The sequence below is a fragment of the Emydura macquarii genome, unplaced genomic scaffold (assembly GCF_026122565.2).
Source record: "Emydura macquarii macquarii isolate MOO-44397 ecotype Brisbane River unplaced genomic scaffold, CSIRO-AGI_Emac_v2 contig_2676, whole genome shotgun sequence".
NCBI classification, from domain to species: Eukaryota; Metazoa; Chordata; order Testudines; family Chelidae; genus Emydura; species Emydura macquarii.
In genome coordinates, this window is record NW_027132813.1 from 28361747 (window position 1) to 28377190 (window position 15444).

Sequence of the window (15444 nt, forward strand, 5' to 3'; positions counted from 1 at the left end):
GCAGCTGCAATGTCTGTAATATTGCTATTGATTTTTGAAGTGTAGACAAATTCTAGCAGTGAGGGTTACTTTACTCACATCCTGAGTCCAAATTCCACCTGACATGAGGAGGGAGAGGCAGTGTAGATGCCCTTAGAATTTAGATCATTTCCACACATGCCTTCCATATGAGAATTGCAGTCATATTACTGGGCAAGCTCTCCTTTTGACTAGGGACAAAGAAGAAATACAAATAAATTTTATGTGATGGGGAACTCTGCCTAGGTTTTTTCTTCTTTAGTACGTTGGCATGAACACAGTCTGAAAGTGAAGCTTTTAATTCTCCTGGCTCTTAGTGGCAAGAGTCAGAAATTCCAGCTTAAACAGATTAGTTGCAAGCATGACAGTTTCTGCAGACCAGCTGGTACCCAGGAGAACATGCAGCATAAACTACAAGTTCACATGACTCTGCTATCTCAGTATCTTTTCTGATGTTGCAACAATTACTCTTTTTCTAAATACAGTGAAGTAAGTAATCCTGGAGAGGGGAAATAATCTGTGTAAATAGCTCAAATGCAAGTAGAGAAAAGAAATTCCTTTCTTTTTCCAACTGGCTCTCTGCCTTTTGTTTAGATGTACATTCTGTAAATTTCCAGTAGAGAATAATCTATTCGTGTCTAAAGCAAGCAGGCAGAGTGCAGCCTTCTAGTCACAAGCAAACCACAATGCAATCTTCTTTCTTTTGATGAATAAAATCTTAGAAAAACCCATGTAAATTGTGCAGTATTTTATGGAGAGGGCGTCCTTTAAATCATGTGCAATTTTTCTAATAAACAAAACTATGATACTAAGAATATGACTTTAAAAACCTGGTGCTGAAAAATCCAGAGTTAAGGTGAAAATTCCATTCTAAATCTCCCATATTGTGCCTAGATAGTACAATAGCTAGCAAACATTAGGGTACTTTACAACCATATGTTCTGTAACACTTAAATTAAGGAGAAGTTGTACTCTGTTTTGAAACAATTACTGTTTATGGCAAAATAATGTTTTAAGAATTGTCTACATTTGTGTACAATAAACCATAACAACTCATGTGGTGTCATTGTGGAATAGCTTTTATCACATGCAGTATTGCCGGAGTTTTATATCTAAAATACTTTTTAGAGTGTGCATGCTAAAAACTCTTGTTAATATAGGCCAGTGGTGGCAATAGTTACAGATTAGGCAGGAGGGAAAGTGAGTGGTGTGTTTAATCTGTTTTTGCAAGTGTAAATTTCTGGTGCAGTTTTTCACCATTGTTTTTTTTACATTTGCAATTTAGATCAGTTGGATGTCAAATTTTATAATTTTTACTTCAGCAATCAAGAACTGAGATGTGAGTGACCAAACCCAAAGGTACAATACAATTATTTACACATGCAAAAATGGAGGCTTGGTAAAGACTGTGCTGAAAGTGTTGCTCTTTCCAGTAATGGCACGGATGTCCATTGATATGTAGCACGCTGTATAGATTTGCCAGTGACAATGGGGAGGACGTAGAGTGGATGCAGAGGGACTTGACACTGGGTACATGGTCTGTAAGGTGCCTTTTGCAATTTAACTTAGGGAAATGTAAAATAAGGAGGTTGACTGAAAAATGGCAAATTTTTCTGTAAATGTTAGCATCTTGCAGAATGTTATCTGCAAAGATCCATGGAGGAGGAAGGCCAGTGGTTTGTGTCTGTCAGCTCAATGTCTGGAGGTAGAATAGCTGGTGAAATAAATTAAGCATTTTGGAGGGAGTTACTGAACTTTTTTGTCAAGTAATGTTTTTATTATTATTCTGTGTAGGTGTTTAGATGCTTCAATGGGTGCATTTTGTACATCTAAAAATAAGTGCATATCCTTGGTCAAATTTCCATTTTTTTCATCTTGAAATAATTTGTTATCCATGCACAGAAACATTTAAAACTGTCAAGCATGCAGTATGTGCTTGTATATAATATATATGTGTTTATTTAGATTTATAAAATATGCATTTCACTAGAACTTGGGCATATAAATACCATTTAATAAACACGTATTGTCATGCATTTGCATGCTTTAAGGGGTTAGAATGTATACCATTCCCTTCAAGAAACCCATTCCCCATTAGTCACTTCTCCTCATTCCTCTTAAGAAAACCCCTAAAGAAGAAATGTCTTTTTACTGAGCCCTGAAGGCCAGTAAAGTTGGGCTTTGTTGTACCAGGAGAGGGAGTGCCCAGCCACTAGCCCCTTCATTTTTAAATCTGCAGATTTTATCTTGATGTCTCATCTGATGTTAACTGCTGTGGTGGATTACAGGGCAAGGACTAGTCACTCAGATAGCTGGGAACAAGCCATCTAGTGATTTATAGAGCAAAGTCAGTCCCTTGAATTGCACCTTGGAGTGAACAGGAAGATAGTGCGGTTCTGGAGTACTCCTGAAGAACTGTTATCACATCTTCCCATCAGCTAACATTGTCAAAAAGGCAGGTAGTTGTACTCTGCATCAGCTGTAGCACCATGTACAGTGTGTTGCCATAATCTAGTCTTAAAGTGACAAAGGCATGAATTACTATTTCCAAGTTCAGATCCAATACAAAAGGCTATGAGTATTTTCCCAGGCCTGGAGGCTAAGTAATATTTTAGCCACTGATGTCACCTGTTATTTTAGAAGCAACAGAGGATCCAGGAGCACCCCTAAATTGTGAAACTTTTGTGCAAAGAATGGAAAATAACGGAGGCAAGAGCTGCCTTGCATATATCATTGAGATCCTCCTCACCAAGTATACTTAGCATCTCTTTTGTCTTATCCTGAGTTTCAGTCAACTTGTCCTCCTTTCAGTTTCACTCTTAGGAAGGCACTGAGTAGACATGGAGATGGCACCAGGAGGGCCTGATTAATGAGAGACGCAAATCCAAGTGTCATCCACATTTTGGAGATACTGCAGCCTAAGTCACCTGGCAACCCCTCCCCTACCCCTAGCTGTATGCATGTGTTGAATGACAGTGGTGATAGTATGGAGCTCTTACAGAACCGCATGTGATAAATCCCTCTGGAAGATGAGCAACTGCCCAAAAATAATCCCTTGAGACTGCTTGGCCAGAAAAGAGTTGAACCACTGAGCAATATTACGCAATTGTGTCAAGCTACACATGCAAGTCAACAAAACCTGTTGTTCAAAATACTAGAGGCTCCTGACAGGTCTCAGAGAATCAGCACATACACCAGACAGATGTCCAACTTTAGGAGATCAGCAGCCAATGAAAAAAGCATAGTCCCTGGTACTTAGTCTTTCTATTTTAGGTTTTTCTATAGCACCAAAGAAGCTAAGCTGTTTTGGCCTGGGTGATACCCAAACTCATGAGCCAGAATCAGAATGTGGTCCAAAATCTTATGTGGAGCCCTGAAATCGTTTGTGTGTTTAGCATAGTCTGCCCTGCAACCAGGGTCAAGGATTACTAGTTTTTGTGAGGTGAGGAGGAAAGCGTGCATAACGTGTTAACCATTATCTGCCAAAGAATTTATGATATAGTTCACTGGAATATATTTTCTATTGTCCAACTAAAACTTAAAGACTGGGTTTGAGAATGAAATCTCTGAAAGAACTAGAAGTGGGTCCAGAACCAGAAAATTGAGGACCAAATACCCTTAAATTTTGGGGAAGTTTGGATCTGAAACCAAAATTTGGAGCTTAGTTCTGCTTCTAGAAAGAACGCTAACAGTTCTTTCAGTCTGTGCTTTAAAATTCATTGCTGAGATAGAGCCCTTTTGCTGCTTGTTTTCTTATTCTAGTCTGCAAAACCCTCTTTCCCAGCTACTGAGAGGACAACAGGATCACGCTGTTTAAGCCCAGCCTCTAAAATTCCATCATACCATCCAGGATGTCAAGTATCATTCCCTTTTCTCTGTTTTAATAATATTAAAAACCAAGAAATTAAACTACAACAATTATTCAGAAAATGCTACAGGTTGGATTTAGTCTGACAAAATTTAAGGATTTACTTGGGTTGAGTGGGTGAGTGAAGAATGAGTTGCAACCTCTAAGTAAACTTACATTAATGTATTTACGTTAGACCCTTATTGTTTGAACACAGATTTTTTTGGTGTGGTTTTAGTATTTGACAAATGGAATTTCCTGTCACGTTTCTGAATTAAATACCACACATGCTTGTGATTTAGATGTTGTGAGCTGTACAACATATGTACTAATATAAAGTCAATGTCTTTGTGTACAGTTTTCCTGTGATGCAGAACCTGTGGGTTAAATTTACATGGATCTCATACTAATTTTTCAAGAGTGAAAACTGGTCTGTTTAAAGCTCTGCTTTATTGCCATTTTCAAGGAAAAGTTTCTTAAAATCCCCTTAAATGAATGAATTAAAGCACTTCATGTCAGGTTGTTTTTCAAAGAAAAATTTATTTGTTGAGTTCTGCATGTGTGAAGGCAGCAGAGAACTAACAGTAATGGGATACAACAACGTAAGACTGCAGATACTTATTTTGTAAGCTGCAAATGAAATGGCAACAATACTACCCATTACAAATGCAGGGTGTGAGTTCCCTTGTATTACAATATTATTTTAAAAAAATTTAAATTATTTTTTCTTGGTGCTGTGGTCAGATCTAGAGTTTCATAAGTGGAGGTCAAATGAACTACTATATACTTTAATATATCCTTTTTGGTTTTTTAAATATGTAGTATTTTTCCTCCCAATATCTGGAAAAGTAATAAGTGAAAGCTGCAGTCATGCTATCAGACATATGAATGGCATTATAAACACAGATGAGAAAGATGCATATAGAAAAATATTTTTCTTCATAGACCTTTATTAACTGAAGTTAAATATTTCACAGATAAAAAAGACTGGAGCTAATTATCTACTGACTAAACAAATCTGTTCTAGTATCTTTCTTTATATATGTATGTTTTAAAACAAAACCAGTGGAAAAAGCTGTAACTTCGTGTTCAGTAAGAAAAAATGTATGGGAAGGCAATAGCTGTGGACAGAAGAATAGGTAAGAATGTTAACATGTGGAATAACTGACATTGAAAAGATGCAGTTTCAGTGATGAGAAGGGGAATAGTCCACAAATGTTGTTTGGGAAAAATATGAATTTATTGTGTATAATATCTGTATGTACTTATAATCACATTTTATACTTTGTCATTTTTTTCAGTTATTCCTAATCAATATTTAACAATTTATCATTTGTCCAGTGTGTGTCAGAATAATTAAATAGAATGGCTGTGCTTTGTCCTACCCAATTCAAGGTCTATCTTTGCACTCCTTCTGTGTCCATTTCAGTAGAATTTCTCTTTCAGTGTCCTCCTTCCTGCTTATCCCCCTGCTCCCATCACTTATCTGTCTCTTGCAACCTCCCTTTTGAACTCTAATGCAGAACTTCTGAGCCCATTTCCTACCACCTTCCATCTTATTGATGTGCCCCTGGATGTTTTGCTCCTTGTTGTCACAGCAAGAGTGATGCTCTGAGTGAGTACTACCCTAGTTATGATTTAAAAAAAAAAAAAGGGGGGGGGGGAGAGCATTTTGGGATGATGCCTACCTGCCAGTGGAAAACAGACTGTGGAGCTTTGAGATTGCAGAAATAAGATGACAGGAGGAGGAAGACTAGAAAAGAGGTGAATGAAGAAGGCTGGAAACTAAAGGGGAGTGGCTGAAACGGTAGAAAAAATTATAATGATGTGGGGAGGAAATGACCCAAGTTTTCTTTCCATTGCTAAACTTCAAATTCATTCACAGTGTTTGAGTGCATAATTTACATGCTAATGAGTCCTAACTACAGTGCAACTATTTGGAACACTCTCTCTCTGTCTCTCAAGATGGAGGAGGAATCTTACTAAGTAACTAATGTACTGTAAATATATTTAGTAAAGAAAATGATTGAGACTTCAAAAAATAAAGAGAGACTAAAACAACTCCATTCTAAATTCTTGTTTGTTCAGCAATAAAGTGAGCACAAAATTTGTCAAAGTCCAGGATGCATGCCTAAATTTTAAGTGTTAAGCTGGCCCAAAATAAATTGCAAAGTTTAAAAATAATAATTCATGTCATAACATAAGAATTCACTTGGCTGAACTCTTTCCCTTTCAGAAACAAACTGGGTTTCTAATTCCTGCAGACTAGGAACGACTTGTATGGCTATATGACAAATACATCAAATGAACAAATTGATGATATGGCTGTGAGGGGAAAATGCTTTCAAGTAACTGTTGTCTAATCCTAAATTATATAGGAATATACATGCAGGTGGTACTGTGTGTAGGAACACTGCCATTCTTGTGCTTTCATGCAGACATGAATGCATACTGACATAATGAGGATACCCTTTCTAGAATGAACAGCTTTTGTACATGCACTGTGGTGTTTCATCGTATTTTTTTTCCTTATAATAATTAGCCATTTATTTCTTGTTTCTTTATCTACCACGAGTAGTGCGGGGGGGAGGAGGGACTCTTTTGGGACAATACATCTTCCATAAAGATATAATGTTATGTGTTTGGTGTTTTAAATTATACATTAACATTTAAAGTGCAGTTTAACTGCTTGCTGCTTGAATTCCCATGCAGATTACATTTAATAATGCTTACATCAGAGAAGTATTTCAGTTAAACCTAATTTATTTACTGATTGAATTAATCGCACTTTTCCAGACTCCCAGCCAAATCAGTGCTCAGCAGAATGAATGTGTTGCTACATCTTGGCTTTGTGGCTAAAGTGAAGTTAGAAGAGTCTCTTTATATCTGGTGGAGGCCTATAAACCACCCTGAAAAAGGTTTGGATTTGCTAATCTAAAACGTTTCTTCGAGTGCTTCCTCATGTCGATTCCAAGTAGGTGTGTGCATGCCACGTGGACAGTTCGCCTGAAGGTTTTTCCCCTAGTAGTACCTGTAGAATTGGCTCTAGTGCCCCCTGGAGTCACACCTCCATGGCGCTCTATATAGGGCCCTGCTAACCCTCCGCTACTTCAGTTCCTTCTAACTGCCCATGACCGTTGCTGGAACCTAGCTCTTGCTTTGCAAGTCTAGCCATTGTTCTCCTAGGAGTACCTGTAAAATAGTTGTATATAGTCTTAGAATAGTTACCACTTACCAGTTTAAAACTTCCCCTTTCCCACTGGGGATGGGGGATGCCTGACTTCAAGTGTTGCGAGTCCTGTAGGAAGCTTATGGAGCAAAGCCCGGCGGATGAGAAGCTTTCCACCTCGGCCTCAGTATGAAGTGCACCGACAATGGTGAGGGAGATGGCACCAAGACAAGACCCCACGCCAAGGGATGCCCGGCATCGGCACACCTCCCCAGCACAGAGGCACAGCACTGTTCCCATTCTCTGGTGCCGCGCAAGAAACAGAAAAACAAGGGCAGGGGTCGCTCGCCAGTGCCAAGTACATTGGCTCACAAGGGCTTGAGCAAGGTGCGACTCATGTCAGGCCACCTAAGCCCTGAACCCACAGTGGTGGCACCGTCAACTCCAGCCCCATGGAAGGGTTTGTGGAGTCTGGGCCCAATAGACTCCCTGCAGAGACAAGAGGAGGAGTTGCAGCTACCCGTGACGCCTGAAACTTTTGAGGTGGTGAAGGAGCTCATCGAGGACACAGCCCCTCCATTCCCACTGAGGCAGACCCAGAACTGCTGCCGAAAAAGGCCACGGTGCCATCAAAGAGCAAGTCTGCCATGATGGCATGGTCGTGCTCTCCATGGCTCCACTCTGCAGCACCATACAGCACCACACATCCGTGGTCACCGGGAAGTGAGCGGTTCTCCTCGGACTCAGAGGCAGAGTCTTATTCTTCGAGGAGGAGCAGGCACCTGAAGGCAGAGGCAGCATACCCACATTCAATGCCATGGTCCCTTCATTGGCATATGCCTGCCCAGTAGCCGTTTTGGACTCTGTGGGCTTACCATCAGGTTTAAGGGTCCCAGTCTGGCAGGTCATATATTCTTGCCTCGGACTTCAGACCCTGACCGTCACACTCTGCCAGAAGCTTGCCGCATGGCATCTGGGGGGGCTTTGAGTACAGTGCCAGGCCTGACACTGCCTTGGACCCCAGCACCGAGAACAAGGATCCGGCACCATGTGACCCTTCCAATCCCGAAAGTCAGGAGACATCCACAGTTCCTTCCAAAGCGTCGTCCTCCATGTGCCCTGATGAAGCTGTGGCAGGAGGAGTCCCTGCACAGATACCGGAAGACAGCAGGGTGCACAGGAGCTTCTTCTCAGGGTGGCCCAGTATATAGGCCTCCAGGCGGAGGAAGTTGTGGAGGGAGCAGATCTGATGGTGGACATCTTGGTCCCGGAGGGCCCCTCCAGAGTGGTTCTGCTGCAATTAAGACCATTAGAGAGACCACAAAGTCTCTGTGGCAAACACCTGCCTCTCTACCTCCTACTGTGAAGAAGGTAGAGAGAAAGTACTTCATGCCTTCAAAGGACTACGAGTATTTTTACACCCACCCTCCTTCAGGGTCCCTCGTGGTGGTGGTGGCCAACGAGCATGAGAGGCAAGGTCATCAGGGGTCTACACCGAAGGCTAAGGAAGCCAAGAAGTTGGAGCTTTTTGGCAGGAAGATATACTCCACCGGGGGACTCCAACTTCGAATTGCAAACCAACAGGCCATCCTCAGTCGGTACACCTTCAATTCTTGGCAATCTGTGGAGAAATTTGGGGAGTCAGTCGCACCAGACTGAATTCGCTGCCATGGTGAAGGAGGGTAAGGCTGTGACAAAAACACTGCTCCAAGCAGCCTTAGATGAAGCAGATGCGGCGGCTTGTACGATGGCCTCGGGGTGGCCATGAGAAGGAGTTCCTGGCTCCAAGCCCCAGGACTTTCACATGAGATTCAGTTAACAATCCAGGACTTACCATTTGAGGGCCTCGCCTTGTTCTTTTCCCAAACAGACTCCAAACTTCATAGCTTGAAAGCACACTGAAGTCTCTGGGTTCACACGTACTAGCAGGCATCCCAGAGAAAAAATTTTAAGCTGCAACCTATGCAGCGGTGTGACATTCCCATCTGCAATCTGGATTGGTTTATAGCTGTGTTACCTCAATCACTCATTCCTGGGGTCCATCTTGCACTTGCCCCACTGTGTGAATACCATACATATGACTCCTGGGTCAGCACATGCACAGCCTCCTACAAGCAGGCAGCCCCTTAATTTAGTGAGTCAGTGATTCTGGCCAGCCACTCATGGTATTATGCGATAGAATGACCCCAGCAAACGCCCTGAGTCCCAGACGCACCCCAGGAACTGCCCACTGGACTCTGCAAGCTCATGTGTTGTCAATTTATCAAGGAAATTGATATGCACCAGTTTTGGCACCTTAAATGAAGTCTCTACACACAGCCAAAGCACATGCACTGCTTTACATAAAACGAACAAGTTTATTAAGTACAGAAAGATTTTAAGTGTTATAAACCAGAGGAACATGTCAGATTTGATCAGGATGCAATAAAAGCATATCACATTCTAAACTAAGCTTAACAGTTTCAGTAACTTACAGTCTTAGGTAATGCTCACCACCGGCTGGCTGACTTCTTCAGCCAGGCCCTCCCCTTGTGGACAATCCTTCAGTTGCTTGGTAGATGGAAGTAGAAGAAAAAGAGAGCTAGCAGCCAGAATGTCCCTCCTTATCAACATGTCACTATGCTCCCTTCTGGGGCTTCACCCCTCTTTCAGGGTCAGGTCACCAACAGTATTCCTGCATGGTCTTCGCCACATCCTGAGTCAATGAGCATCCCCTTATCAGATGCTTAGGCTAGTCCATTGTTCCTGGAAGAGCTGGGTTGTTTTATGCATGCCTTAGAGAGGCATGAACTACCTCTCTGCCTTTAGTGTTTGCCTAGATCTGCTTCAAGCTATGAAACACATATTTGGGAATATTACATAGCAGAGCTTCATAACCATACATATGACATTGCAACAAACATACTACTATAACAACAATGTTCAGTATGTCATGAGCATTCCAAAAACACCTTACATGACACACTTTGCATTAAACAATACACAGTTACACTATAAGGGTGAACACAAATAATACACAATCACACCATAAGGGTATACATGGAGTGCAGTGTATCACAAGCGGTTCTATCAAAACCAGCCAAGACAGGACCCCAACTGCAGAAGGGGCAGAAGCAATAGACTGAGACCTCGCAAGTCTCTAACCAGGGCTCTGGGCGGCAAACGAGGGCAGTTCTTGGTGTCCAAACAAAACTTTTGAGGGTATGCCAGAGGACAGCACCCCAATCAGTATCTCGGATCTACTCCCCCTTTTATTTTCGGACTGCCTATCCCACTTCTACCATGTATGGTCCCAGATCATGTCAGATCAATGGGTCCTACGCACGGTGAGACTGGGATACTTGCTCCAGTTCTCATCTCCCTTGCCCTCCCACACTCCCTCTCCCTCTTCAGGGACCTCTCTCATGAGAAACTTCTTCAGCAGGAGGTGCAGGCGCTTCTAAGTATAGGAGCAGTGGAAGAGGTCCCAAGGGATCTAAAAGGAAAGGGATTCTAATCCCAAAAGCCACGGGCGGACTTTATTTCATTCTTGACCTGCGAAATCTTAACAGATTCATGAAGAAGCTGAGATTCCACACGATCTCCTTGGCCACTATCATTCCCTCTCTGGATCTGGGCGATTGGTATACTGCCCTTGATTTGAAAGATGCATATTTTCACATAGCCATCTTCCTGGGCCACACATGACTTCTTTTTGTAGTCCATCAGACTCATTATCAGTTCAAGGTCCTGGCTTTCAATCTGTCTGCGGCCCCTTGGGTGTTTACCAAATGCATGGCGGTAGTCGCTGCACTCCTGAGAAGAAGGAGAGTACAGGTGTACCCCTACTTTGATGACTGGTTAGTCAAGGGGCACACCAGAGAGCAGGTGGAAATGGACATGATAGTCTACCTTCGACAGGTTGGGCCTTGTGATCAATGAACAGAAGTCAACACTTCATGCCCTTCCAGAGGATAGAATTCATCGGGGCAGTGCTGAACTTTGGCCAGGCCAGAGCATCCCTCCCAGAGGCCCGTTTTCTCGCTCTTTGGAACATTACAACAGACTTAAAATGTTATCCCCAGACCACAGCATGCAATTGCGTAAAGCTGCTAGGAAACACGGCAGCATGTACTTATGTCGTTCAGCAAGCGAGACTGCGTTTCTGGCCCCTACACACATGGATGGCTTCAGTTTATCGCTCTGCTTGGGACAACATAGACAAGGTGGTCTCTCTTCCACCTGCACTGTTAAAGACCCTAGTTTGGTGGTGTGATCCCCAAGTCAAATGCGCAGAAGTCCCCTTCTTGTCCCTGTGCCTGGTGACAGACACTTTGGCAATGGGATGGGGAGCCCACCTAGGGGAACTCAGGACCCATGGGCTTTGGTCTAGTGCAGAACTCTCCCTCCACATCAGCGTGAGGGAGCTGAGGGTAGTGTGCCTGGCTTGCCAAGTTTTCCAAGGTCATCTAGAGGGCAAGGTAGTGTCAGTCTTAACAGACAATACGACAGTGATGTTTTATATAAACCGAAAGGGTGGAGCTTGCTCCTCTCATCTGTGCCAGGAAACCCTAAGATTATGGGACCTCTGCATTGCTTGATCAATATCCCTGGAGGCATCCTTCCTGCCTGGAGATCAAAATGTGTTGGCCGACAGCCTCAGCAAGTCTTTACTCAGTCATGAGTGATTGATCGGTCCGGATGTGTTGAGCAGTGTCTTCCATCGATGGGGTGTTCCCTGCATGGACTTATTCTCCACAAGACTCAAAAGGAAGTGCCTACAATTCTGTTCCTTCCAGAACCACAGCCCAGGTCCATTGCAGAGGCCTTTCTCATTCCATGGACGGGCCTCTACCTGTCCTGTAAGGTGGCCTTCCTGGTGGCCATAACTTCAGCCAGAAGGGTTTCTGAATTCAAAGTGCTCACGTCAGAGCCTCCATATACTATTTTCTTTAAGGACAAGGTACAGCTTCATCCCCACCCAGTCTTCCTCCTGAAGGAGGTTTTGCAGTTCCATGCAAACCAGGATATCTTCCTCACAGTTTTTTACTCAAAGACACATGCTAATAGTCGGGAATGTAGGCTGCATTCACTGGACATCAGGCATGCCTTGGCTTTTTATATTGAAAGAACTAAACCGTTCAGGAAAACAACCCAGCTCTTCGTAGCAGTCGCAGATAGGATGAAGGGGCTTCCAGTTTCCTCTCAAAGGATCTCTTCGTGGATCACCTTGTGCATCAGAACCTGTTATGACTTGGCAAATGTGCCTGCCACCAAGTTAACGGCCCATTCCACCAGAGCGCAAATATCCTCCGCAGCTTTCCTGGCCCAGATACCAATTCAGGATATCTGTAGAGCAGCAACATGGTTGAGTATTCACACCTTCTCTGCCCACTACGCTATTACCCAGCATGCCAGAGATGATGCTGCTTTTGGCAGAGGAGTGCTTCAATCTGTTGGGTTTTGAGCTCCGACCCCACCTCCTACAATTTCGCTTGGGAATCACTTGGAATTGACATGAGCAACCACTCGAAGAAGAAAAAACGGTTACTAACCTTCTGTAAGTGTTTCTGTTCTCCAAGATGTGTTGCTCATGTCCATTCCAAGACGCAACTGCCTACCCCTCTGTTGGAGCCTGCCAGCGAGAAGAAACTGAAGAGGTGGAGGGTCAGCAGGGCCCTATATAGAATGCCATGGAGGCACGACTCCAGGGGGCACCAGAGCTGACCCTATAAGTACTACAAGGGGAAAAACCTTCCAGCAAACTGTGCACATGGCATGCACACACCTATTTGGAAAAGACATGAGCAACACATCTCGAAGAACAACAGTTACAGAAGGTTAGTAATCGTTTTTCTGTGTCCCAACATGGCTGCAGTCTCTCTGACAAGTTAAGTCAGAAGCTGAAATCATTTTGAGTATTTTGGGCATTATCATCATGTTTCCGTTCCCTATATCATACTTTCTCAACCTGTGGTATGCATACCCCTGGGGATACGCGAGACACAGGCAGGGGTACCCGGGGAAAAACAGTGAAGGGGAGGTAGACGGCAGCTGCCGACTTCTGGGGAAGCTGGGCTGTGGCAGCCCGCTTCCCACCAGGTCCCAGCTCCCAGATGGGAGGCGTGTGGCAGCCCCCGGCTTCTGGGGAAGGCGGGCGGAGGCTTCCTGCTTCCCGCCCAGTCACAGCTCCCAGCTGGGAGGCAGGCGGCAGCCGCTAGCTTCTGAGGGAGGCAGGCAGCAGGCCCCCCCACTTCCCGCTGCTCCCAGGTGGGAGCCTGGAGGCAGCCTTCTGCATGTCGCGAGCTGGCCTCGCAGATGGGTGGCAGCCACCTGCGCCCCAGCTCCAAGCCAAGGGACAGCCTCCAGCGCCCTGGCTTGAAGATGGGCAGCAGCCGCCTGCCCACATCCCTGGATCCCAGCCAGCGTGGAAGCCTACTCTGCCCCAGCTCAGATTGGGTGGCAGTCGCCCACTTCCCAGGTTGGCAGCCAGGTGGCAGCCGCCTGCAATTTGTCCAGATGGCAGCCCTCCTCCCTGGCTGGAAGCCCAGTGCCCAGAAAACTTGTCAATTTCACTGCTCTAGCTGAGCAGTGAAATTGACAACTGTGACAGCCCCAGATTTCACCAGTTACCCTCTTTTCCTGTTTCTCTTTCTCTCACCCCTTCCTCCTCTCAAATCTGTGGCATAAAATTTGGCATTGCACTTTATATGTCCCAGCATTGGCATGCCGCTGAAAGCCTCCTTGCTTTGGCCAACATCACCTCTAGCCCAGGTACATTCTTGAATTGCTCACCCCTGGTGTAAAGGTGGTAACCCGACCCACACGAGATCTGACATCTGTCATATCACGGCCTTATATACTCAGCCCTTCTTCCAACATATGGCTCACGTTAGTCTCTAAATATAAAATCCCATGGAAAATTGAGTGTTGGAGTACTTATTAAAATTTTCAGAAGTAAGATTGAGAAACACACTGCCCTATATCATATTTTCACTTCATTTAGTGAAGGGTCATCCCATAAAATACAAGCAAAATCCAATCTGCACACAAAATACTCTTTAGAGAACCGGTTTAAGGTTGTTCAGTTAAGCCTTCACAAGCTCGGAAATTCCAGGGTTCAGGTTGCATAGGCAATTCATCACCTTGTGCATATACATTATGATACCGTCTTTAATTACATGATCATACACTTTTTTTTCCCACAGGACCCTGCTTCATTCAGAGCACAGGATGAATGGTGCTCACTGAATGAGTAGTTATTAATTATTTCTCCTTAGTCTCATCAGCCATTGTGTGGCTTCAGGTCTTATTTACTGCTCACCATCCAAACACTGCACTGAATACAGAAATATTAATTTCCTCGTGGGCCTTTCTGTGGCACATGTTAGAATAGAATCTGAGCACTTCACAAACATAAATGAATTTATGTTCACCACACCAGTATGAGGCGTGGAGGAATTATAATTCCCATTTTACAGATGGGGAACTGATACACAGAGAGATTAAAGCCAAAAGTGTTTACTAATATATATATATATATAGCTGTATCGATAGTAAATTATAGTATCCACAAAAATGTGGTATACAGAATGTCTTTTTATAGTTTTAATATTAAAAATGTGTAGATATGCTTCTGAAATATGTCCATTTCATGCCTCTACTACAAAAGCAAATCTAATGTGAACATTCTACCATTTCACATAATCACAAAACAAATTGTATGTAGAATTTTCAGTCATATCTTACTAGCAACATGCACATCCTGCTGGTAAGAAGCCCTAAGGTGACTGTATTTATTTATACTACTTACAGAATAAAAATCTTTGTATGGTTTGGGAAAAAATGATTCACCATAGCGTAGACAATGAAGATACTTTCCAACACCACAATTTGTTCTGAATGCTTCAGTGTTATTTGTAGTTTTGCTTGAGTATTCTTAATTGTCTTGGAGAATAAAAAGGTATGGATACTGAACTTACGTGGGGATAAAGGCTAGTATTTCCTTCAAAGTGGTGAGAATAGCTGACTTTTGACATCACAGGTGCAAAGGGCAGAATAATATGTTTCTCCCCACACACTTTGGATATTTCTCTCTACTGTTATCACCAACAACCATAATCAGAAAGAACCAGCACAAAAGTCTAATGCAATGAGCAGAACTTTTAGTTAAGTGTTGTACATAAAGCTATACATAGCCCACACATCCCTATGTTAAGAATGTTTTAAGGTTGTAAAGTCTAGCACTCAAAAGTTAGGAAATGCCAGAATTCAAGTTGCCTGTGTAGCCTTAATTTGTCCTTTTTGTGATTATGTAATAAGACAGTCTTTTATTATATTAATTACTTGTTTTCCACCCATAGGAGCCTTCTGCCCTGTCCTTTTGCACCTAACCCTATACATTTGAGTGTGACCGTTTCCTCCTTCTTTA

General features: G+C 43.3%; 1 protein-coding gene across 1 annotated transcript in view; it reads left to right on the plus strand.

Moving 5' to 3' along the window:
* STON1 (stonin 1) overlaps positions 1 to 15444 on the plus strand; it is a 45340-nt gene that overhangs the window by 9029 nt on the left and 20867 nt on the right. The window lies entirely within an intron of this gene.